Raw genomic sequence first — 23,667 nt, 5'->3', positions numbered from 1 at the left:
CTACATTTCTACACAGGATTGGGGGGCACACCTGACTATTTCTACATTTCTACACAGGATTGGGGGGGCACACCTGACTGTTTCTACATTTCTACATAGGATTGAGGGGAGGGCAGACCTAACTAACCCAGTCACCAAAGACTGACCTAGACAGTCAAGAGGAGAAGGTAAACACTTGCACCGCACCACACTCATCACATAGTCCCTCAAAACCTACACCACCAAAACACACACACAGAAGCACAAAACACACACCTACATTTGCAGAGGCTCTCAGTACAAATCTGCACAAACAACAGAGACCTCCAAAGCAGAAATGCAAGCAACCTCCACCCCCCAACACAACCCAAATGACACATAGCCCACATACTCAGTGTGCCACTCACCTGCAGCCCATAAGGCATAACGTACCCAACACTCTAGTCATAGGTGACTCTATAGTCAGGCGCACTGATATTCCACTCACCAGGCTAAACAAGGAAAAAGTTACTGTCAACTGCCTGTCAGGTGCCAGGATTTGCCACATAACGCATGCACTCAGGTCACTCCACAACAAGTACAAATATGACTCTGTCATTTTTCATGTTGGTGTGAATGACCTGAGATGTACCTCCCTGGACTACATGGAAAGAGACATGGAGGAGCTCTCCGATCTTGTAGCCCAGGCAGGTATGACCCTAGCCCTGAGAAGCATCCTGCCATCACCCAGAATGATACCACAGTACAAGGACAAAATGATTGACTTTAACAATTGGCTAAGGTTCTGGTATCATTCTAAGGGAATCCAGTACCTGTCTGCCTGGGATGACATGATCGACAGACTGCGCTGCTTTGCCAGAGATTGCCTGCACCTATCACCCTTGGGATTCCAGATACTGGCAAAGGCTCTTGCCACCCGTATAGTGCCTTTTTTAGGCAAGGTTCAAATGACAAATTCACCACTGTAACAGGTACAAGCAAGCAAAATCTGAGGGTAATGCTACTCAATGCTAGAAGTCTAAACCTCAAAATGCACTCACTCGAGGCACTCCTTAAAATGGAGAACATTGACATCTGTGCAGTGACAGAGACCTGGTTCAAAGCTCCACAGAGCACCCCTGCATTACCAGGCTACAATTCATACCACACCTTTCGGCCACCAAACCCGGACCGAAACACTAAAGGTGGAGGCGTGTCCATATTCATTAAGGATATCCACACCTCCAAGCTAGTTGCTCAGCATAATGCATCCGAGATTATCCAAGTTCAACTAACTCTGGGCAAAATTGCAATCCAGATTGTAGCTTGCTACATACCCTCCACATGCCCCAAGGTTCCCACTCCTCTTTTCTTGATACACTGGAAAATATTAAAGTACAACCCAACACTCTAATAATGAGTGTTTTCAACTACCCTACCATTAACTGGGAAAACTACTCATGTACCAACTCTTTTGCTCAACATTTTCTGGAAATCATCAATTCCAATGCCTTGGATCAACTTATCCACACCCCCACCAGGGACAGCAATATCCTAGACCTGGTCATCACCAACATGGGTGACCGGTGTTCCACACCAGAGGTCAGCTCCTTGTTGGTCAGATCCGACCACAAGCTAATCACCCTAGAAATCCACATCCCGCTCCCATCCCCCATTAGGAAAACAACCATAAAAAATTTCTCCAAAGCCAACTTCACGCTTCTTAAGACAGAAGTGGCAAACTTCGCGACACCCATACAGATGGACAATAGAGGTATGACTGCTGAATCCTACACAAATGCACTTTATAAGCACTTACACGAGTGCATGGATCATGCTATCCCTAACAGAACCAAGATGCTATCCTCCAAAAACAGGAAGCCAATCTGGTGGTCTTCTGCCATAAACAAACTCTACAACCGAAGAAAGAAACTGTTGCAAAAAAGAGTAAAATCCCATGATTGGAGACACTCCCTGGTCAGCCTCAGTAAGAAGCTGAGATCCCTCAAAATCCTTCATAGCTAGTTATGAAAACAAAATTTCCACTGATTCTAAAGACAACCACAAAGCATTATATAGCTATGTCAAGAATCTCAATGGCAACACACAGATTTGCTCTGAGTTACAGCACAATGACACTAAATATACAGAACCAACTGATATTGCCATCATCCTGGCAGATAGGTTCAGTGCTATCTTTACGCCCTTCTCACCCCTTAAAGGGCCAATCTTTATACCAGGAGAATGCAAAGTTCCTGTAATCACGGCTGCACAGGTAAAAACCTCACTCTCCAAAGCCAAGAACACAGCATCCATGGGACCTGACAACATCCCAGGCTGCCTTGTACATGAACTACAGAATGAACTGGCAACCCCACCTAAGTACCATGTTCAATCATAGCCTCACTTCTGGCTTTGTGCCCATTGAATGGCACACCACAACAGTTATCCCACTCCACAAAGGGGGGCCATAACAGACCCTGGGAACTACCACCCCATTAGCCTGACCAGCCTGGTCTGCAAGGCCATGGAACGTATCTTCATGGAACTCATAAACAAAGACAATGGAGATCTCCAAACTCTGGACCCCACACAGTTTGGGTTTGTAAAATGCAGATCATGTCTCCTAAACCTGATAGACTTCTTTGAAGTAGTCACCAAAGCCATAGATGAGGGGAAAGGTGGTTCATACAGCCTATCTAGATCTCGCCAAGGCGTTCGACATTATCCCCCACTCTGGAATTATAGATTAACTCACTAAACTAGGTATAAATTCCTATGTCACAAGATGGGTTGCCAACTGGCTTACTGACACAACCCACACTGTGAAAGTAGCAGACTCCAAATCAGACTTCAGACCAGTGACAAGTGGAGTACCACAGGGTTCAGTCCTGGGTCCTCTCCTGTTTGGTATCTACTTCTCTGAAGTACAGGCTAACACAGAAGGTCTTTGGCTAACTAAATTTGCAGATGGCTGCAAACTAGGAGCCATAATCGAAACTCCTAACAATGTGGACATCCTACAAAAGGGCCTCACTGAGACAGATGCCTGGTGTCAAAGACATGGTCTCAAGCTCAATGCCAAAAAGTGCATTGTCATCCCCTTTGGTAAAAACTCTGTACCCATGAACTACCACATAGGCAGTAGTCTACTTAACACTGAAAGTGTGATAAAAGACCTTGGGACACAGGTGGACAGTTGTCTCTCCTTTGAGAATCACATCACTATAGTGGTCTGGAAATCCTTCTATGTGGCACACCTCATCACAAAAGGTTTATCATCCAGAAAAAAAGAGGTCATTGTTCCTCTCTACACATCACTCATTAGACCCATTATAGAGTACAACGCCCCTTTTGCTATGTACCTCACAAGACATCTACAACAACAGGAAAGGCCGCAAAAATACCTCACAAAGAGGATTACTGGTCTCAAACAGATGCCTTATGCAGACCATCTCAAAAAACTCCAGCTTTACTCCGTCGCATATCACCTACTCAGAGGCGATCTCTGCCTAACATAGAATGCTACGTCAAACCCAGAGCTGCTGAACATGATCCACTTAAAGAAATCCCAATCCCTTCGAGCTACATGCTCTAGGGACCTAAACCTTGTCACCACAATAAACAGAACATGCTGGAGGTATAGATGCCTGTCCCAGAGACTTCCCATACTCTGGAACAGACTACCTATCTATGTCAAACAGAGCTCCTCATTAGCACTTTTCAAGAAAAATCTTGATGATTGGATGGGTAATAGGAAATTCACCCCGGGGATCACTTCTGTGGTTCTGCTTGATGGGGGCACAGGAAAATAATTTTCTTAGGTGGCGAAAGCCAGGGTACCTTTTTGGCTAGGCTTGTATAGGCCCTAGGGCCAATAGCCTAGTACCTACCTATGAACCTATGAACTGTTTCTATATGTCTACACAGGATTGGGAGGGGCACACCTGACTGTTTCTACATTGGACTGGGGGCGCACACCTGACACTTGTACACATTTGTTATGACTGTACTGGTATGTCAGGTATTCCATTTCATTTGGTATTCTAACCTATCATGCTGACTAGAGGCATATCAGTGTACTACAGATCTTAGGTTTGATTGACCTACACATTAGTTTCTGACTTCCTACCCTTCAGAACTAAACCCCCACTGCCTGACCTGACGTAGTCTGTCTGAGCGGGCCTTGGGGGGAGGTTACCCATAGGCATCATTCAGAGGCCTTAGCACAGCCTTTGTTTGTGTTTGTCTACACCTGTCCTGCTGGCTGAGACTGTTGTTGGGTATATGAACCTCCCTGACTGGCATGCGTGTGTCATATGGACACACATGTGCCCAGCACATTTCCTGCAGTGGGTTTTGTCACCATGTGTACTACTGGCTACTATGGTGACACCAGTATTTGTTACAGATCTCATGCTGCCACTATAGGTGTCTACAATCTGCTGGCATCCCGTTCACCCACCCAATTCCTTTGCATGTTAACATCCATACAATAGAGACAAGTAACAACACATACTACTCCATTTGGCAATTGGTAAGGACAGTGACTTACCTTGTGAGTGTGCCAGTATTGAGAATGGTGTTGGAGGGCTGCCTATGTCGGATGCACATAGTACACTCCCTATACATGGTTGAGTACAGGTAGTATCATGTTTGGCATCCCTTTTACTTTATGTGTGAGTCAGAGAGAGGTGTCATTCCCTGGGTCTCTACTGTGCCAATGTATGTGCTATGCGTTGCCTCTTTGCCAAGGCCAGGGCATACTGGGCACGCCTCCTTCTGCTTACTGGGGCAAGCTCAGGTTGTTCCTCCTCTGAATCACTCTGTACCTGTGAAGGCCTTGGCATTGGTGGGGGGCTGTGTGCCCTGCCCCATGCTGTTCCTGCTGCAGCTGTTTCCACAGGATCATATTAAGTAGTATGGCACATACAATGACAATTTGAGTACATGTAGCTGGTGAGTATTGCAAGGCTCCACCGGATGTGTCCAGGCACCGGAACCGTGACTAGAGCATCCCAAACACACACTCTATTATAATTCTGGTCTGTGCGTGTGCCTCATTATGGAGTTCTTGTTTGGGTGTGTGTGCATTTCTGATGGGTGTCATCAGCCATGGCTCCAGTGCGTAATCAGCATCCCCCACTAGGTGACCGTAATGGATGTCCCCATTGGCAAATCTCTGGTACAGCTGCATCAGATGCCAGATGTGGGAACCATGATAGTTTCCAGGACAGTCAACACACACATTCATTATAATGCCCTGGGCATTGCACACAACCTGGCAGTTGATGGAGGGGAAGCCCTTGCAGTTGATGTAGACCCTACCTTGCTCACTGGGTGGTGCTTTGATGCGTATGTGCGTGCAGTCTATAGCACCCACTACCTCAGGGTATTCTGCTATTTGGTGGAAGAGATGCATATTGCTGGCCAACACCTCATGGGTGTTGAGGAAATATACATGCTCACCGGCATGTGCTGACATGGCATCCAGGAACTGGTTGAATACTCTGGATGCTGATGCCTGTGAGATCCCCATGATATCCCCAGCTGGGCTTTGGGAGGAACCTGTGGCTAGTATTCCTAGGCCTACACATACCTTGGTATCCACTGGGATGGGTTCCCCTCTGTTAGTTCTGTGTGTCCGGTGTGGCCGGCACAGCTCAGCGATTTGCCGTAGGAGGTCCCTGTCCAGCCTACAGCTCTGCACTATCTCCAGCTCTTGTAGCCCCTGGTAGGTTGCCCTGGGTTTGTACACCCTTCTCCGTCTCCTCACTGTGGGTTGGTCGACAGCATTCTCATCCACACCACCCTCAGCCTCTTCCACATGTTGATGTCTGATAGCTGCTGCAGCTCCTATCATTTTGTTGTTTTTGTTTGTTAAAAGTTTCCCACTTGTATACACCAGTGGTGTAGAGTATGTGGGAAAAACCAGAGGGAAAGGTGTTTGCATACTTTATAGTAGTGTTCTGAGCTGGGCTGGTCTGCTGCCTGTGTAATTGGCTGATTCTGATACATTTCACCTGCCAGCTATGCTAGTTCTCCTAGATTACCTTCCTACTGCTGTTTTCCCTTTCCACTGCCTTCCTGTTTAAGCCCAGGGGCACGCCGTGCAAACACAGTGCTCACATGTGCACAGAGCTGCTATTTCCTGGTTTACTTTTTTTCCCCTTTAAAACCTGTTGTGTGGCACGCACAGCCGCTTAGGCAATATAAAGAGTGCTAGGCAGCTTTAGATACACCCCTTTGCTTAGCTCTGCTAAGCTAAGGGCAAAGCTGAGACACAGGGTCTAACTCCTAGGCTTGCACCAAGCTATGCCTGCTCTTACACTGTTGGATGCTGACTAGCATGCAGGGGAAATCTGGGATTCAGTATCATTCTCCCTAATTTGCATAGGATTGCCTTCTGATGCATAGTTACAGGTCCCACACTGAGCCTCCCCCCTTAGCAACCACTATTCACTGGCCATGTTGTCTTATGCCTGTCATTGAGTATAATGGCAAAATAGTGATTTTGGTTAGAATGCTTATCTTAGGGCTTTTATTTTATTTTTTGCCCGATCCCATTTGTGCACTGTTGCCCTATGCTTAGACAGCCGAGATTGGCTGAAAAAAATAATAAAAGTTGATTTTTTTTTATTTTTGCAACTGTTTTCCATGCCAATGGCCATATATTTCTACATAATATCCACCCTTTATTTGGAGATGTCATGGCTCCGTTTTGTAGTTTGCAGAAATGAACTTGGTTACTGACCGAGTACATTTCTGCAGATTACACTAGTCCTGCACGGCCAGCTTCCAGCTTCCTGGATCACAAATTCATCTAATTTGCATGGATTTCACCTGCAAATGGGGTAATTTGCATATAGGGGCTGAGTCCATGCAGGACTAGTGCAGGAGCGCTCGCGCACATCCCTACAGCTTATTCCTGGATTGCACAGCAGACATATTGCCTGCTGGAGCTCCTGCAGTAGTCCTGCACACCATGCAGGGCTTGCTGAATCCAGGGGAGCATCTCACAAGACTGCCCACCTATCCTTGCTCTAGCCAACTACAATATCCTTCTCTGTCCCATTATTTATCTCGCCTCCTTTTCATCACCCCTATCCCATTCTCTCTACCTTTTACATATACAGGCCCAGAGCAATTCTTTCCCCACTAGCTTAGCATACAGCATAGATACTACCAAAAAAAAGAGTCAACTCTACCTGTTGCCCCAATAGTTAACTTACACACTCTCCTAACCAATGGGCAATCAAAATTAAATGCATATTACGTTTCACATTCCCTTATATTGCCCCTCGTACAAACAGATAAACTGAACTTATTTTACATATTTCTAGCACTTGTGTACTAAGATAAGCATTCCTCCCCAGGCCTCCACTGAAAATGGGTTCTATCCCAGTCAGACTATCCAGTAAACAAATGTAAAATAAGTAAAGTAAAACTGGTGCAACCACAGCCCCTCACCAACAAATCCTCTTAGCACAACACATCAATACACAAAAGTAAAATAAAACTGGTACAACCATAGCCCCTCACCCTCCCATGCTCTTAGCACAAGAACTCTACATAAAAGCAAATTAAAACTGGTAAAACCAGTCCTTACCTCCCCAATCCTCATAGCACAAGAACACCACACAAGTGAAATAAAACTACTAAAACTACAGCCCCTCAACCCCCCATCCTCTTCCCACCAGAGCACTACACAAACATAAAATAAAACTGGTACAATCACAACCTCAACCCTCACCCTCTTAGCACAAAAACTCTACACAAAACCAAAATAAAACTAGTACAAACACAGCCCCAAAATAAAACTGGTAAAACTACAGCCCTCATCCCCCCCAAACCTCTTAGCACAAGAAATATGCACAAAAAACAAAATACAATCACCCCCCCCCCCCAAAAAAAAAAGTTTAAACTAAACTCAAAAACTTACCTTTTATGCTTTCTACAGAAGGCTGCTTACAGTACTCACCCTCTTCACGATTGAAGATTCGCTTGCTCTGCTTGCCTTCTCCAGACCACTCAGTCCTTTTAAAATTGCCCTTAAAAGGACAGTTTTTCAGACCTTTTGAGAAATTGCCCTTCAAAGGCCAGTTGAAAGGAGTATTATCCAATGACCACAACTGCTCCAAAGGCTTGAATACACTGCTGATCTGTTCTCTGATGTAGTCCATCCTCACGCTGTTCCAAACCCAGCTCAATCTCCACACTCTGCTGCTAAGGAACACTCCTCTGTTTAAAAACAAGAGAAGTGATCCTTATTAGCTACAGGTGCCTTTTTAAAGGCAGTCTGTGCAGGAAGTGATTTGCAAGGACCAATCAGGTTGGCTGCTGCAGCCAATCAGATCCCTTGTTTCAGTGAGCAGACCTGATTGAGTGCAGCTTGCCAGCAAATAAAAAAAAAAACAGAAACACAGTTTTGATTTTCATGGTGACGTCAGGGAACTATGTGAGCATCCACGAGGAGCCTAGCCTAGGAACAGTAATCGTCAGAGCAACCCATGGCTGCTGGATGGGGGCCCCCATTTGCGGGGAGGTAATCGGGGGCTCCCTGCGGCTGTGGGTTTTGCAGGTGCCTAACACCAGCTATGAGAGTAGTGCATTATTCCTTTAAAAACATTTTTTAAATGCTCTTAATTGATGGTGTTTTTTCATTGGTTGAATTTATTATTTAAACTTGGTTGCTGTTGTTATTTGTACTCTGATGAAGGCTTGGACGAAAGCATGACATAAAGAGTTATGTACGCTAATTTCTGCCTGTGTTATTCAACATGTTATTATTTAGTGACTTTAATCTTTAGATCATTTCAGTGATTTATCAAAAAACACATTTTTTTTTATGAAGAACAGATCAAAAATATGAGGCAAAAATCTGGACATTCTGCAAAAATCTGTACAGTTAAGAGGTATGCTCTTAGATTAAGGTTTCTGGATAAGCCTAAAATAAACAGGCGACAAAGGCTCGAAACTGGAGCATATTTTAAATGATTTGTGTTAACATGTAATTTCTGAAGCAAAGGTGTGTGTGTGTGTGTGTGTGTGTGTGTGTGTGTGTGTGTGTGTGTTTGTGTGTGTATGTGTGTGTGAGAGTGAGTGAGATGGGCCACTGTCAGCAGTAAAGAAATTTGCATACCTCTGAACCTTTTAGCTGAACAAATCTGGATAAAGCCTAAAATAGAGGAACAAAGGCTCAAAAATAGGAACGGCATTTAATTATTGCTCTTATAAAATTACAAACTTGCTTAAATAAAAGAATTTGTGTTAGCTTGAATTTTCTGAAGGAAGTAAAAGTCTGAAACTCAAATGTATGTCATTATTTAGTAACTCCTATCTCCAAAGACTGGCAACAAACCACATGTTTTAGGACTAAGAGACCAAAAAAAAAAAGTAAATACTTGGATATTTTTTAAAGTGTTATATTTTATTTATTCCTGGTGGGTACAACTGCCTCTACGCACTATTAACATGCTTGTATAGGGTTTCTGTGAACAGTTCTGTATAGGCAGCATTGTTCTCAGGGTTTAGGAGGGCTTCAAATTTTGCCAGGTTATCACTTAATAGCAGGAAGTTAGCCTTAGAGTAGTTCCTGACTGTTCCATGGTTAGCTGTGAGTCCAGGTTTTATTTTTATTTCAAAGGAGACCGTTTTGTGGTCTGACCTTACCAGAGAAGACATTACACTAGGTGGCGTGCAGCACTCTCCCATATTGGTGAGGACCAGATCCAGTATGGTTGCACCCCTGGTTGGTGTACTGACAATCTGTTCCAGGGAGTTTGTGTTTATAAAATCCAGGAATCTCATTTCCTGTACACTTGGTATCATATTGGATTCCCAGTTACTAGTGGGGTAATTAAAGTCACTCATGAATACGGTATTGGGATGGATGGCGAGTGCTTCCAGTAAGTTTAAATACTTGATATGGGTTTCCTGGGTCATAGAGGAGGACCTATAGCTTGCAAGCAAGTGATATTGGATTTTGCCTATGGTAATTTGAACATGAAGTAGCTCAGGTGCATTGTCCTGTTTGACCAGCCTTGAAGTATATTTATTTTTGATATAAATAGAGACACTTCCACCTTTAGTCCCTGTCTGTGTAGTAACTGGTCTAAATGTGTGGAAGTCGTTATAACCTTGCATTGTCGGTGTACTGTCTGTGGCTTTAAACCATGTCTCAGTGACCACACAGACATCAGCAATCTCTAAGGAGATGCGAGCTTCTAGGGACTGGAGTTTTTTGTTTAGATTCCTAGCATTGAGCTGTAATACCTTTCGATTTTCTTGGTTTTGATTTGCTACATCAGAAGTACTTTCAGTTTTGCATTCCCTAAAAAAAGCCACTATGGGAGAAGACAATGTTTTAGCTAATATTCGAAAGCCTAGAGGGGAGAGGTGCAAATCATCTCTGGCAAAGCAGCATGATCTGTTGACCATTTCCTTTCATGCTGACAAGTATTGCACCCCCTTAGAATGACACCAGAAAGTAAGCCAATTATTAAAGTCATTCAACTTTTGTTCATATTGTGGTATCATCCTCGGAGAAAGTAAAATGCTGCTCAGTGCTAGGCTCATACCAGCCTGGGACACATATTCTGAGAGCTCCATGAAGTCTCTCTTCACATAGTCTAGGGAGGTATGTCTCATGTCATTTACATCCACATGGACTATGACTAAGTCATACTGGTATTTGTGGTCCAGTGACCTGAGTGCATGTGTAATCTGGTGGATCCTAACCCCTGATAAGCAACTGACCATGAATTTCTCCTTATTCAGCCTTGTGAGAGGTATATCAATGTGTCTCACATTGACCAGAATGTTGGATTGTGTGGTATCTTGCCTTATGGGCTAAGTAGAAGTTCCATGAAATGTGACTGTATAAGCTGATGTGGGTGTTGTTTGAAAGAGTGCATTCAGGGCTGCTGAGGGTATTTAATGTGTGTCTTTCATCTAGGAGGTCTTTGGGGTTTAGAAAGTTTACATTTAATTGCCTCAACATATGTGAGTCTCTATGTCTGCTTTGAATTGTGTGTGATAGGTGCAGTGTGTGTTCTACTGACAACCTTATCGACATTAAGAGCACTTTTATGTGAGAGCTTTGCCTTGACATTGTGTAAATGCATCTCTCACATATCATATCACTTTGAGAGTTAACTGTCTGTCAGTAAACATGAGGCAATTTCTACATTGCCTCAGGATGCCCATATCCACTAAGCTGCTAATGAAGATAGTGGGAAGATTCATATCCATGGCAACTGACCCTTTTTACTAATAAGACAGTTCGAGTGAGAATGTAAACCAATGTCAGGAGTATCTGGTTTGCAACTCTGGGGACAGTCCTTGTCACTGCAAACTAGTTGTCCTGTGTACAACTAGGTACTGGTGAAATTTCAATCGTGCTTTTACAAGAAAAATGTCACTTAAGGTGTCTGTGTCTATGCAGGGCACTGCCCAACACTTGAGGGGAAACTAGACCCTGAAAATTTAAGGATAAAGTATTTATACAGATATTCTGAAGTTAGAAACAAATCAAGCAATGCTTACTGAAAACAAAGACTTAGATTGTCAAGAATGATGAAAATGGGTGAGTCGTGTGATTGGCTACTGCCCGACTACTACTAGTGCTGGTCTCACCACAGCTTCACTCTGCTGGGATACAATGCTCCTTTGCTTCTTCTCTCACCTGAAGCAAAACATGAGCACCAGTCTCAAGATGAGAAGCAGACCACAGCATGTTTGGTGATCCACAGTCTTGACCTAGATGATACAAGGGTCTGTAGCTTTGTTGTAACTTTTTCCTGATAGATGCCTTGAATAGCAACCAGACCAATCAGGAATGTCAAGCACAGACGCTGCCCAACCAGAAACAGTCAGGAATCAATCCACTCTGCTCCTTCTCTCACAAGGAGCAGAATACAAGCACAAATTCCAAACTATTGCCTATGAAGCAGTTATTAGGCTAGTCTCCAGGAAATAATTTATTTATTTTATTTTTATTTTACATTTGTTAACCGGGCTAGTCTGGCTGGATACATGTCCATTTTCAGCAGAGGCCCGAGGAGAAAAGCTCCACTATCATACTATAAACTTTACAGTTCAAAAACAATCAATGAATTAAAAACAATCAAACAAAGACAAAAAGCAAACAATTAAATAAACAGTGTAAAATATGAAAGCAGATAAAGGAACTGTTATTATGTAGTTTAGAAAAATGCAGAGGTAGTAAAGCAAGAGATAGCAGTGGAGAGGCAATATTAAAAAGAAATAATTGCTAGAGAGAGATTGTCATGGAAAGAGGAGGATTTGAGAAAAATAGTGACATATGGAGAGTTAGTAACAGAAATGAAGTATGCACAAGGTGGAAAAGTACAAGTTGTGCCTGGCTCAATTACCAAATTAGTACTGACAGATAACTGAAGGCATATTAAGTACTGAAGGGGTTAAGGGATGTTATGTTATGCTCGATTGTGCCAAGTATCTGTGGAAACCACGTTACTTAACCGTACGCTCTGGCCTTCTCCGGTTGGGGGGATGTCTGTAAAATAGTGCAGACTGGTACTGAATGTTACAAAGCTGAAAAATAATAACTCTAAGACCAGGTGGTCTATGTTTTAAAATGCATATTTGTGAAGTGTTCGCTACGAAACTCTAAGAGAGAATTGGGAGGGATGAGGACATTTTTAAATATATTGATTTGTTGAAAGTAATGTAACGTCAACATTTTTCATGCATGAAAACAGAAGCACTAATCTCAAGATGACTACTGAGAGGCAGAATGTTGGCTCTATAGTAATTGGTGGTCTTGCAATAGATGTTGCAGATTTTAAAGATAAGATGGAAAAAAATGGTTAATATCCTAAGCACTACAGTGTGCACTAAGCGGTTAGATATGAAAGAGAGGGTAACTTAAGCTTTAGCTGTCTAAGTGGAGAGCCACTAATTTTAAAAGAGAAAGATAGATTGAAAGCGGGTGGGCACTTTGTATTCTGTTTCTATGGAATACAGTGGAATGGCCAATAAATTTAAATAGTTGAAGGGGAGTGATTTCACAAAATGGTAATTCATAACAGCCAGTGAAAAGGGAGAGGGAAGGGATATGTGGTCAAATTAACGTAAGAGGCAGCCAACAAGAAAGACATGAGTTTAAGAACACAACAACGCCAGGGTGAAAGGGTGGGAAAAATTTCTGTTTGACTTACAAGAGACACAGCTGTAGTCTCTTTCCTAGTTTTAATATGAAATTAAAAGCAGAATACAAAGTAAAACACAGTGTAAAGAAAACAAATCACAACATACAAAATAGAAGAAGGCAAAAAAGTAATACAGAATACAAGAAAGCAAAAGCAAAGTAACCTTTCCCTTTCAGCAAGCTGTAGCACAGTCTGAGTGAGCTTTTCCAGTAAAGCTCTGAAATGTTTTATTTTGCCCCTTTAATAGAATGTTTAGTTCCCAGCTGTACCCTCAGTTCACAGATATTTAACCTTAATTGACCTGTTCTATTTTCTGTGTAACTCCTTAAGTGACTTGTTCTAATTTCTGTGTGACTCACAAGAGACACTGATTGATCTCTTTCCTAGTTTTAATATGCAATTAAAAGCAGAATACAAGTAAAATGCAGTGTAAAGAAAACAAATCACAGCATACAAAATAGAAGAAGGAATTGTCAGACAAACCATGATTTGGTTCTGAGCCCAGGGACCTAATGGAGGTAGAGATGTGTGAATATTTACCCACCCCTGACCGGCAATGCTTAGTATTCTTATTGTTTGGTCATGTATTTATTTTATTTTTGTTTATTAATTTATTTATTTTTTGCTGCATATGTAGTGCTTTTTTATCTTTAATAGATGTATACATTTTTGAAAAAATAGTCATTTATCTTGTACAATCTTGCTCAACGCAGTTCGTCTGAAAAAAGAAGTTATGTACTCGCCATAACGTTCCATCTGAGTAGTTGTACTTCATTTGTCTTCATCTTGTGGGTTTTGATCCACATTGGATCCAACACAGCTGCATTTTCCAGCTATTGATCCAAGCTCCAAGCTCCTCCCTTACCCATAATACCCCCATCTCCCTTCTCCCTTCAGATCGAGTTTGCTACCTAAATAGTACCAAACACCTGACCCAACAGAACCTTATCACAAGTGTGAGCAAAAACAAACCCTCCAGGGCCTAGACAGGACCAAGGGTCTCACAACATATACAAAGGTATAACAACCTTCGCTAAGTAACATGGTCAGGGGAAAGGGGGGGACGGTTGAAGACAAATGAAGTACAACTACTCAGATAGAACATTATGGTGACTACATAACATCTTTATCTGAAATAGTTTACTTCATTTGGTCTTCAACCTGTGGGACAGAGTCCCCAGCTACCAAAAACACCTGGGTGGCCCACATGGAAGGATATTCTGGAACACCACAGAGCTGAATGATGCTCTGTTTCTAGACATGATATCAGTTTGTAATGTGAAATGAAGGTATGAGATGAGGACCAAGTGGCTGCCGAACAGATCTTGTCCAGAGACACCCTAGACCAGAAGGCAGCTGAAGTAGCCATAGATCGAGTAGAATGTGCCTTCACTTGTCCTGGAGGAGACATTCCTTTAACAGCATAAGATCGAACAATGCATTAGGAAATCCAGCAAGCAATAGTTACCTTAGAAACTGGCTTACCTAAGAAGGGTTTAGAATAAGACATGAATAGTTGATCAGATTTATGAAAAGGTTTCATCCTGTGCAAATAGAATCTCAGTTGTCTATGAACATCTAGCTGGTGCAATTTGTATTCCCCTTTGTTTTGAAAGTTAGGGAAAAAAAACTGGCAAATTGATAGTTTGATTAATATTGGCTTCCGAGGCTACCTTAGGAAGGAAAGGTGGATTAGTGCGCAATGACACCCTGTCTTTGTAAATAATCACGTAAGGCATTTTGATAGAGAGAGCCTTGAGATCTGATACTCTTCTGGCTGATGTAATGGCAACAAAGAAGGCAGTTTTCCAAGTTACAAATTGCAAATCAACTGAAGCTGCAGGTTCAAAAGGTGCAGAGACTAATGCCTGTAACACTAAAGTAAGATCCCACAGAGGCGTAGGGTCCTTAACTGGAGGTCTAAGAAGGAAGGAACTCTTAAGGAAAATCTTACAAAGTTTGGAAAACACCACGGAAGACATGTTCATCCCTGCATAAAAATTAGAAATAGCTGCCAGCTGGACTTTAACTGTAGATGAACTGGCACCCTGATGAAATATACTCACCAGAAAAATCTAAGACTACCAAAAGAGGTGCAGTAACGGGATCCAAGGCCCACTGAGTGGCCCATATGGAGAAGCATTTCCATTTACTATGATACACCTTCCTAGTGGAAGATTTATGAGCCACTACCAAAATTGATTTAACAGGGGATGACAATCTGGGAGTCCTAATGATCATGGGAACTGTAGCAGCCAAGCCATGAGCTTCAGACAGTCCAGGTCTGTGTGAGGAATCCCTGAGGGATGAAAAAGAAAATCGAGAACTAGATCCAACGTCCATGGAGGAACTACCACATGAGACCGCAGTAAGGGAAATAAACTTGGCAAGGCCAGAATGGGGTGATGAGGATCACAGTGCTCTCCAGCCTCTGGGCTTTCTGAAGAAACTTTGACATAAAAGGAAGCAGAGGATAAGCACAGAGGAGACCAGGAGGCCAAGCATGTACCAGCGCATCTCTGGGGGCTTCCCCCGGGGGGGGGGGGTCAGAGTGAATAACTCACTGCATTTCACATTGGAAGGAGATGCGAAGAGACTGCAGCAAGGATGACCCCACCTTTTCAAGATCTGTTCCGCTACTGAAGGATTCAGATACCACTTGTAAGGCATCAGGATAGATCTACTGAGCCTGTCTGCTAGAATGTTGGACCACCCCGGAATGTGCATTTTCACCAGAAAGTGGCTGGTAGAGATCGCCCATTCCAACACTCTCATGACTTCTTGACAGAGGGGATGAGATCTGGTTCCCCCTTGTTTGTTGATATAACAGACCACTGACATATTGTCTGTCTGAATTGCAATTGTCCCTAGAGGAAGATGAGCACGAAGGGCCTGCAATGCAAGAAGGACCACCCTCATCTCTAGTATGTTGATATGCAAGCTGGTCTCGGAAGGGGACCAGTGCTTGAACTGTCCTTCCTGAGCAGTGCCTCCCCGCCCTAGCTGGGAGGCATCTGTGGTCACCGTGATTTTGGGAAAGGCAGGATGAAAGCAGTGTGCCCTGAGGAGGTCCAGGGACTGAATCCTCCACCAAAGGGATTCCCTGTATATTCTTGAGATCCACACAGGAAAGGACAGAGGAAGATCTAACAGGGACCACTGGACTGCAAGTGTGCACTGAAGAACTCTCATATAAAGACGAGCTATCGGCAGAAGATTGATCACAGTTGCCATGGAACCCAACACCCTTAGGACTGCTTTGGCTGTCGGGACTTGGGTATGAAGAATTTGCAACACATGTAATCTTAGATTGAGTATCATGTCTGAAGTGAGGAAAACTCTCATTTGAATAGTGTCCAACCGAGCCCCAATAAAGTCTAGAATCTGGACCGGGGCCAGTGAAGACTTGTTCACATTGATGGTGATGCCCAATTTGTTTGTTAGCAGAAAGAAGTAATACCTGGCTTGGCAAAGTAGATGCTTTGAAGGGGCAGCAAAGAGCCAGTCATCCAGGTAAGGGAAGACCTGAATACCCTGAAGCCTCAGATGAGCCGCTACAACCACCATCATCATGGTGATCACCCTGGGGCCTGTGGTGAGACCAAAGGAAAGGGCTCTGAACTGATAATGATTGGCTCCCAGCCTGAAGCAGGAAAACCTCCGGGAGTGCCTGTCTATCTTGATGTGATTGTACTCATCCTAGAGGTCAATTGAGCACATCCAATTTTTGGCCTGCAGAAAGGGCAGGATGGATTGAAGAGTGACTGGTCAGAATTTTGCCTTGGCTACTGACAAGTTCAATGTGGACAGATCCAATATGGGTCTGAGGTTCTCCATTTTCTTTGGCAACATAAAGAACCTGGAATAAACAATGGATCCGGACTGGTCTAGGGGGATCGGCTGGATGACTCATTTCTTCAGCAGCTTTCCAATTACTAGCCCTACTTCCTCCATTTGCGCAGGTGGAACATCTGGGAGGTGCTTGTTTGGATAGGGCAGTTCCTTAAATGGAACAAAATATCCTCTGGATATTATTTGCAACACCCAATGATCTGTCGTAATGGACTCCCAGGCTGTTAGGTGCAGTGACAGATGACCCCGACTGCCTCCAGAGACGAGCAGTCAGGCAACCCTTCAGGGATGCTGCCTGGGTTTCTCTGAGAAGGGTTCTCAGGACCCAAAATTCCTTGGATCCCCCTCTGCCTCTAGGGCAGCATCTATCATACCCCCCTCTGCCTCTGGGGGAAGGAGAGTCCTGAGCATCCTGGAAAAATGCCTGAGACTTCCAGAACCACATCTTCTTCATCCCTTGCTGATTCCTGAAAAAGGATCTTTGAGGGGGTGAGAAGTGGATCCCGATGGCAGACAGTGTCTTCCCATCCTTCTCACTTTGGACCAGTGTCTCTTTAATGGATTTCCCGAAGAGGGAAGAACCATCATACAGGGCATTGATAAAATACACCTTAAATGGCTCTGAGAGCTGACACAGCCAGAGCCAGGTATGATGCCTGATGGCAACGCCTGTCCCAGCCACCCTTGCGACTCCCTCTGTGGCATGAGAGAGATGCCACATGGACGTATTCGTATCCACTTTAAGAGTGGCCATTCGGGTGAAGAACATCTTCTTGTCCTCCACCGACATGGACTCTGGGGTTGACTCTGTAACTTCCTTCACAAGGTCTCGCTGAAGTCAAATAATGTGTGCCATGTAGTTCAGTGCCCTCACCAAGAAGGTCGCTGAAGCATACACCCTCTTCCCAAAATGGTCCATCACCCTCGATTCCCGATCAGGGGGATGAACAGTGAAGCTCTCCTGAGTGAGCTCCTTCTTAGTGGCAGCTGACACCATCATCGCATCTACTGGGGACTCCTTGTTCCAGTGCATCCTGTCTGACGAGGGGCTCAATACTTTGTCAGGGTGCTTAGGGATGGGCTCTGTGGTGTCCATTTCCTTCCATGCCCTAGATGTTATGAGATCCACTAAAGGAAATGCAGGAGGGGACACCCAAGAGGTAGATGGGCCCAAGCCAAATGCCTCCAGGAACACAGACTCATCCAAGGTTGGTTTTGGGGTAGACCACCCCCTCCTCTAGCAGAGGAGCTCCATGATGTCTACAAATGAGACATCCTCGGGGGTGACAGTGGGGAACCTTCCCCTTCCTCCAAGTCTGTGTCTTAGGTGAGGGACTCTGGTAGAGAGTTCAAATGCCTCCTCTTACACATCCATTTGTGAGGCATCTCCTCAGTGGGTCTCTCTGGGGAAGACTCGTAAACCTCTTGTTGTTCCCTCAGGGGAACTTCCTGAGGCATCATGACTATGGGCTGTCCCTGGGACATCAAGATGGTTGGAACTGCACTCAAAGCTGAGGGGATCTGGACAGAGTCTGAGGACGAGATGGTCAGAGGTCTCAACCCCATGAGAACCCTCTCCACCATGTCGAAGGCTGAGAGGGAATGAACCTCCAGGGAATTACCAGTGAGAGCCATTCCCCCCTGACCCAACGGGGGAGTCAGAGCTGAGACTCCAGAAGTAGAGACACCGAAGGGGATGCTCCACTCCGAAGCACTCGGAGCAGAGAGCACCCCCTCAAATCCAACCCCTAGGCTATGGCTCTGAGAGCTCGGATCTGACCCAGTCAGATCTGACAAGCTCAAGGCAATGGCCAGCATCGAGGTACATGCTACCATCAGCGCTGACCTCTTGACCTGAGGGTCCTTGGATCCAAAAACTCCAAAACCACCAGTCAGATCGGAGAAGGAGTTATTGGACGGAAAAAAGGTTGCAAGGAATCCCCACCAGAGGGAGAGGGTGCCGGCAAGACCCCCATCTGGCTCTGAGTGTGGGTAAACCTCTGCATCATCTTGTCCATCTCTGCCTTGCTAAGACTCCAGGTGGAGTAGGATGACACCATCGAAACTGGTTAGGAAAGCCGGTGGGGAGAAGAACTAGCAGGGGACTGGACACAGGGTTCAACCTGGAGGGTGGCCTAATGGTTAAGGTGTTTGCCTTACAAATGCAAGGTACAGGGTTTGAATCTCACATGGGATAATTGGCTAGGCTTAAAATAGCTCGCAAGGGCAGTTAGCCTAGTATGAAACTATGTTGAGGGTGGGAGGGTGGTATAATGGTTAAGGTGTTTACCTTAGCAGCACAAGGTGCAGGGTTTGATTCTCATAGGGGGTAATTGGCTAGACTCAAAATGGTCCATGAGGGCAGTTAGCCTAGTATTAATTAAAAATTTGGCTCAGGGGAGAACCTCGGAGAACAGAGCTGATGAGATCCAGGCCTAGTCAGAAGCCTCACTTTGGGTGGCAACCTGCCTGTGATGAGCAATCTGGGTACCTCTTGTGAGGCCTATCCTTTTTAGTCTTATCCCCTTCCTCGGACCTCTTGGCAGGAGTTTGAATCCCAGAGGCTGGGGAAGAGGAGGAAGATGCAGTGGCCGCTGCTCCCCCAGTGGGGGAAGAAAGGACTGCCATCCATGAGGAGGGAAGCAGTTCTTTGAGGATAAGTTTGTCCCACCTGTCCTTAAACATTCTGGGGTTGAACCCAGCACAAATAGAACAGGGGGACTTAAGGTGGTCTGCACCCAGGCATACCATGGACAGAGTGTGGCCATCCACTGGAGAGAGCTTATGGCCACACTGTGCATTTTCTTTGGGGCTTCTACCATCCCTGCACCAGGCCCAGACATGCACACACACACACACACACACACACACACACACACACACACACACACACACACACACACACACACACACACACACACGCACACACATGCACACACACGCACACACACGCACACACACACACACACACACACACACACACACACACACACTAGAAAGTACAGACAGAAAGACGGAAAAACTTTTTTTTTTACTGACACAGTTGCGGAAAGGTAAAGAAATAGAGAAAGGATAGAAGAAATTTGAAAAAGCTGGCAAAAAATACATCACTTACAACACCCAATAAACTCAAAGCTTGGACCACGTTTGTTGCTACTCTGGTGGCAAATAAGATCTGAAGGGAGAAGGGAGATGGGGTATTATGGGTAAGTGGAGGAGCTTGCAGCTCGGATAAATAGCTGGAAAATGCAGCAGTGTCAGATCCGATGTGGATCCGAAACCCACAGGTTGAAGACCAAATGAAGTAAACTACTTCAGATATTATTTTTTTTATAAAGTTCTTCTCTCCTTAACACAGAGTTAAATGTGCTCAAAAGAAACATTCCACAGACAGCAAATAAAACATAAATGTAAACAGAACAGCAGCAAATGACTACATTGTTTGACCTGCATACGGTTTATCTGAACAGCTTTAAGAATATGTCCTTGACAGCGTTAGCTTATATGACAAGCGTAAAATATCTCAACACAGTGCAAAGTCTACCTGAACCACAATAAAGCCACAAAAAAGACTCACTTTGTCTTATAAACTTGCATACTGTAAAACTGCTTAGTGCTTTTGTCTCTATAGAGACTGACACTTCTTCAGAGTGACCTCTTCATATTAAATAATGGTGTCTTACATAAAATGAAATGGTTAAAATCATGTGATCATAAAACCACTAGAAATACACAATTCATTACAATGAACACACTTATGCTAGTGCTTTTGCGTTGTTATAAGCAGCGCTTCATCAGACAATTGTCTGATGAAGCGTTGCTTAGAACAACGAGAAAGCGCTTACAAAAAAAATTATTTTGCTTTATTTTATCATACCTGCTTGCTGTGTTTTTACGTTTTTGTATTTAGTTTTAATTGTGATGTTTTGGACACGGCTTAATTCCAGCATCGTTGTTTTGTTGACTTGGACAGTTACGCTAGTGCTATCATTTATCCATGGAGCAGAACAGGCATTAAGCCATAATTGCCATTGCAGCTCAGGTCTCTTCAATTTTGTCTCAAGATTTCAATTTTAGACTGATCTGATAAAAACTAAGTATCCGAATAGTGATTTTTTAAAAATTCAAACAATCAGTAGATTGCTTACATAAAGCATTAGTACATATCACATTCTTTAATACTAATATGTGCTCATTTAACTTCTTTAAAAGTCCTTTCATGGTTTTACCCAAACAGAAGGCCTCACAGCTAGCACATTGTGCTAAACAGACCACCACTGATGAATTGCAGTTACTAGAACTTCTTGCCTCAATAGTAGTGGTAGATTGTTTTAAATAATTGCATGTCCTTCAAAAATGTACCTACACATTCTGCAATAAAATGCACTTAAAAGTTTAATTCCTCCTTAACTACCTCTGGGTGACATTGTCATTATGTTTTTAAACAAACTTTACATAACACACCTTTTCTGAACAAACACTGAAGCTGGAGCAATACCTAGTATAAATTATTGTACCACATGCATGATCTTAAAGTTTAGCTTTCAACTGCTTATCTCCAGAATCAGGGACAAATCCAGAAATAATCAGAGCTAATCCAGGAAACTTTTCAAAATATTAGTGCTATTTACTATTTACCTGATCCATTAATATAATGAAATAATGTGAATTAAGATGATTTTTCCTGAAGTAAAAAACGAATGTCTGTAATAATAATTAATTGTCATTATTTTTTAAGTATACTGTACTACCATTTCTTCCAAAACCACAAGTTATGGCTGGATTTAGGAGGGATAGAGCTACATTTTGAGTCAAACTCATAGAGGCATACATGAAAAGCAGGGCATGGCATGCATGCTATACAAGGGTGCTTTTGTACTTCCTTTTATTTCATGTCACTATGTGTGCCAACTCTATTGTTACCACTGTTATTCAAACTCTAAATAGGCTGATATTTAGTTTATCTGTCAGAGATAATTTTCTAATAAATGTAACACACTTTCTATCATGAACTTTCTGCAAACATTTGAATCAATATAGCAGTCTCTTCAGTAAATCTATCATCTTCAGAAATCAACTGAGAAAATGTAGTGACTTATCTCTAATTATATTATTTTTCATATGGACCAGATGATTATTCATTGTGTATGTAAGTAATTGTTGATGGTGGTTGTTTTCCTACAAAAACATGAAACCACTATGTCCTTATTGTTGTTTCAAGTTAAGTCAACAACAAACAAATAATTTTGCATAATGCCAATTATCCCACAAATCTCAAAAAAAGTTGGTGGGTTCATTGACAGTGCTTAACAAATACAATAACTACTGCACATTGCCTTCTTCAGCTGCAGGTCAGTCCTAAGGCCAGTTGCAATAGCAGGCTTAATTAATTTAAGTGTGAATAAATCTGTTTTAAACAAAATATGATCAGGAACACTGACCACTGTGAAGTCACAGATATCTGATAATCCGTTTTCCTCATTTGCAATATCCTCACTGAATAAATAAGGATAACGAAAGTGAAATGCAGAAACGGAGCTAAAAGATGATCAGAGGACCCTTTCCAGATCATGCCATTTTTCACTTTGCTGTCCTAAACCTAAAAAAACAATAAAATGATCTACTTATAAATGATAGAAAGGTAATGAGGACCAGTGATATGTTCTTCTAGGATAGTGGGTACAGGTACATCTTTGGTTTTGCTTGCTTTTTTGATCATCAACCTCTTCCTGGTCAGTTGGCCATTTGTTCCCCATCACTAGGGTGCAGGTTAGTCAGAACGGGCCATCATTCAAATAGCCCTCAGAAATGGTTCAATATTTTTGCTTTCTTTGTGACCCAATCCCCAACATGCACTTGGTGAAGCATGTACATCTGCCTGTATGCATATATTTTCAGCATAAATTGTAAAATTATTGTGAAATTTATACTGTGTCAATAATGAAGTAGCCTTTCACATTTATTACATCTATAGTATCACAAAGTGCAGAATCTAAACTTGCAAAACAATGCCCGCTTTCTGAACTAAATGGCAAAACTAGATATAAAGGATTGCATATTAAAAAAAAAATAAAACAGAATAATTGCTGATTGGGGGAAATCTCCTCCACTCCCCCCAAATACATGCAACTTTTGTATTCTAACTCATCATAGGTTGTGTTAGCTCAGTTGCATTATTAAAGAACAGAGGGATTGGGCCACAACTCCGCTGTGGTGCAGCGGTAGTGCTGTTGCCTTACAGCAAGAGGTTCTCCCGTTCGATTCTCGGCTGGAGTGCGGGAGTGCCTTCTGTGTGGAGTCTGCATGTCCTCCCCGCGGTTGGGTAGGTGTTCGAAAGACATGCATAAATGGGCGTGCCTTCGTTGAAGGTTGAACGTCGAGCTGGCACCTCGGCGTTCATGAAAATCTACTGCCAATCATTAGCCGATCGGAGTTCCGCTGTGGCGACCCCTAAATGGGAAAAGCCGAAAGACAACAACAACATTAAGGGGGGAAAGTGGCTTCCTTTTCTGTGTTACAATTTTACTAGTCTTTTTCATTATTTGTAATTGTTACATGCATTTAAATCACATTGTTTGGTCTCTTTTTGGCCTTTACAATTTTGGCCTATTTTCTGTCTTCTGTGTTTAGCATTTTTCATTTTTAGTCTTTCATGATCTGATCT

The 23,667-nt window shown here is 43.3% G+C and overlaps 1 protein-coding gene across 1 annotated transcript in view; it reads right to left on the bottom strand.

Annotated features, from left to right (window-relative positions):
* The window catches only part of NETO2 (neuropilin and tolloid like 2), a 1,066,336-nt gene that overhangs the window by 328,110 nt on the left and 714,559 nt on the right, over positions 1-23,667 (bottom strand). The gene's annotated exons all lie outside the window — the stretch shown is intronic.

Source organism: Protopterus annectens, chromosome 8.part1 (assembly GCF_019279795.1).
Source record: "Protopterus annectens isolate FY-2018-M chromosome 8.part1, PAN1.0, whole genome shotgun sequence".
NCBI classification, from domain to species: domain Eukaryota; kingdom Metazoa; phylum Chordata; order Ceratodontiformes; family Protopteridae; genus Protopterus; species Protopterus annectens.
This window is presented reverse-complemented; position numbering and strand designations above follow the sequence as displayed.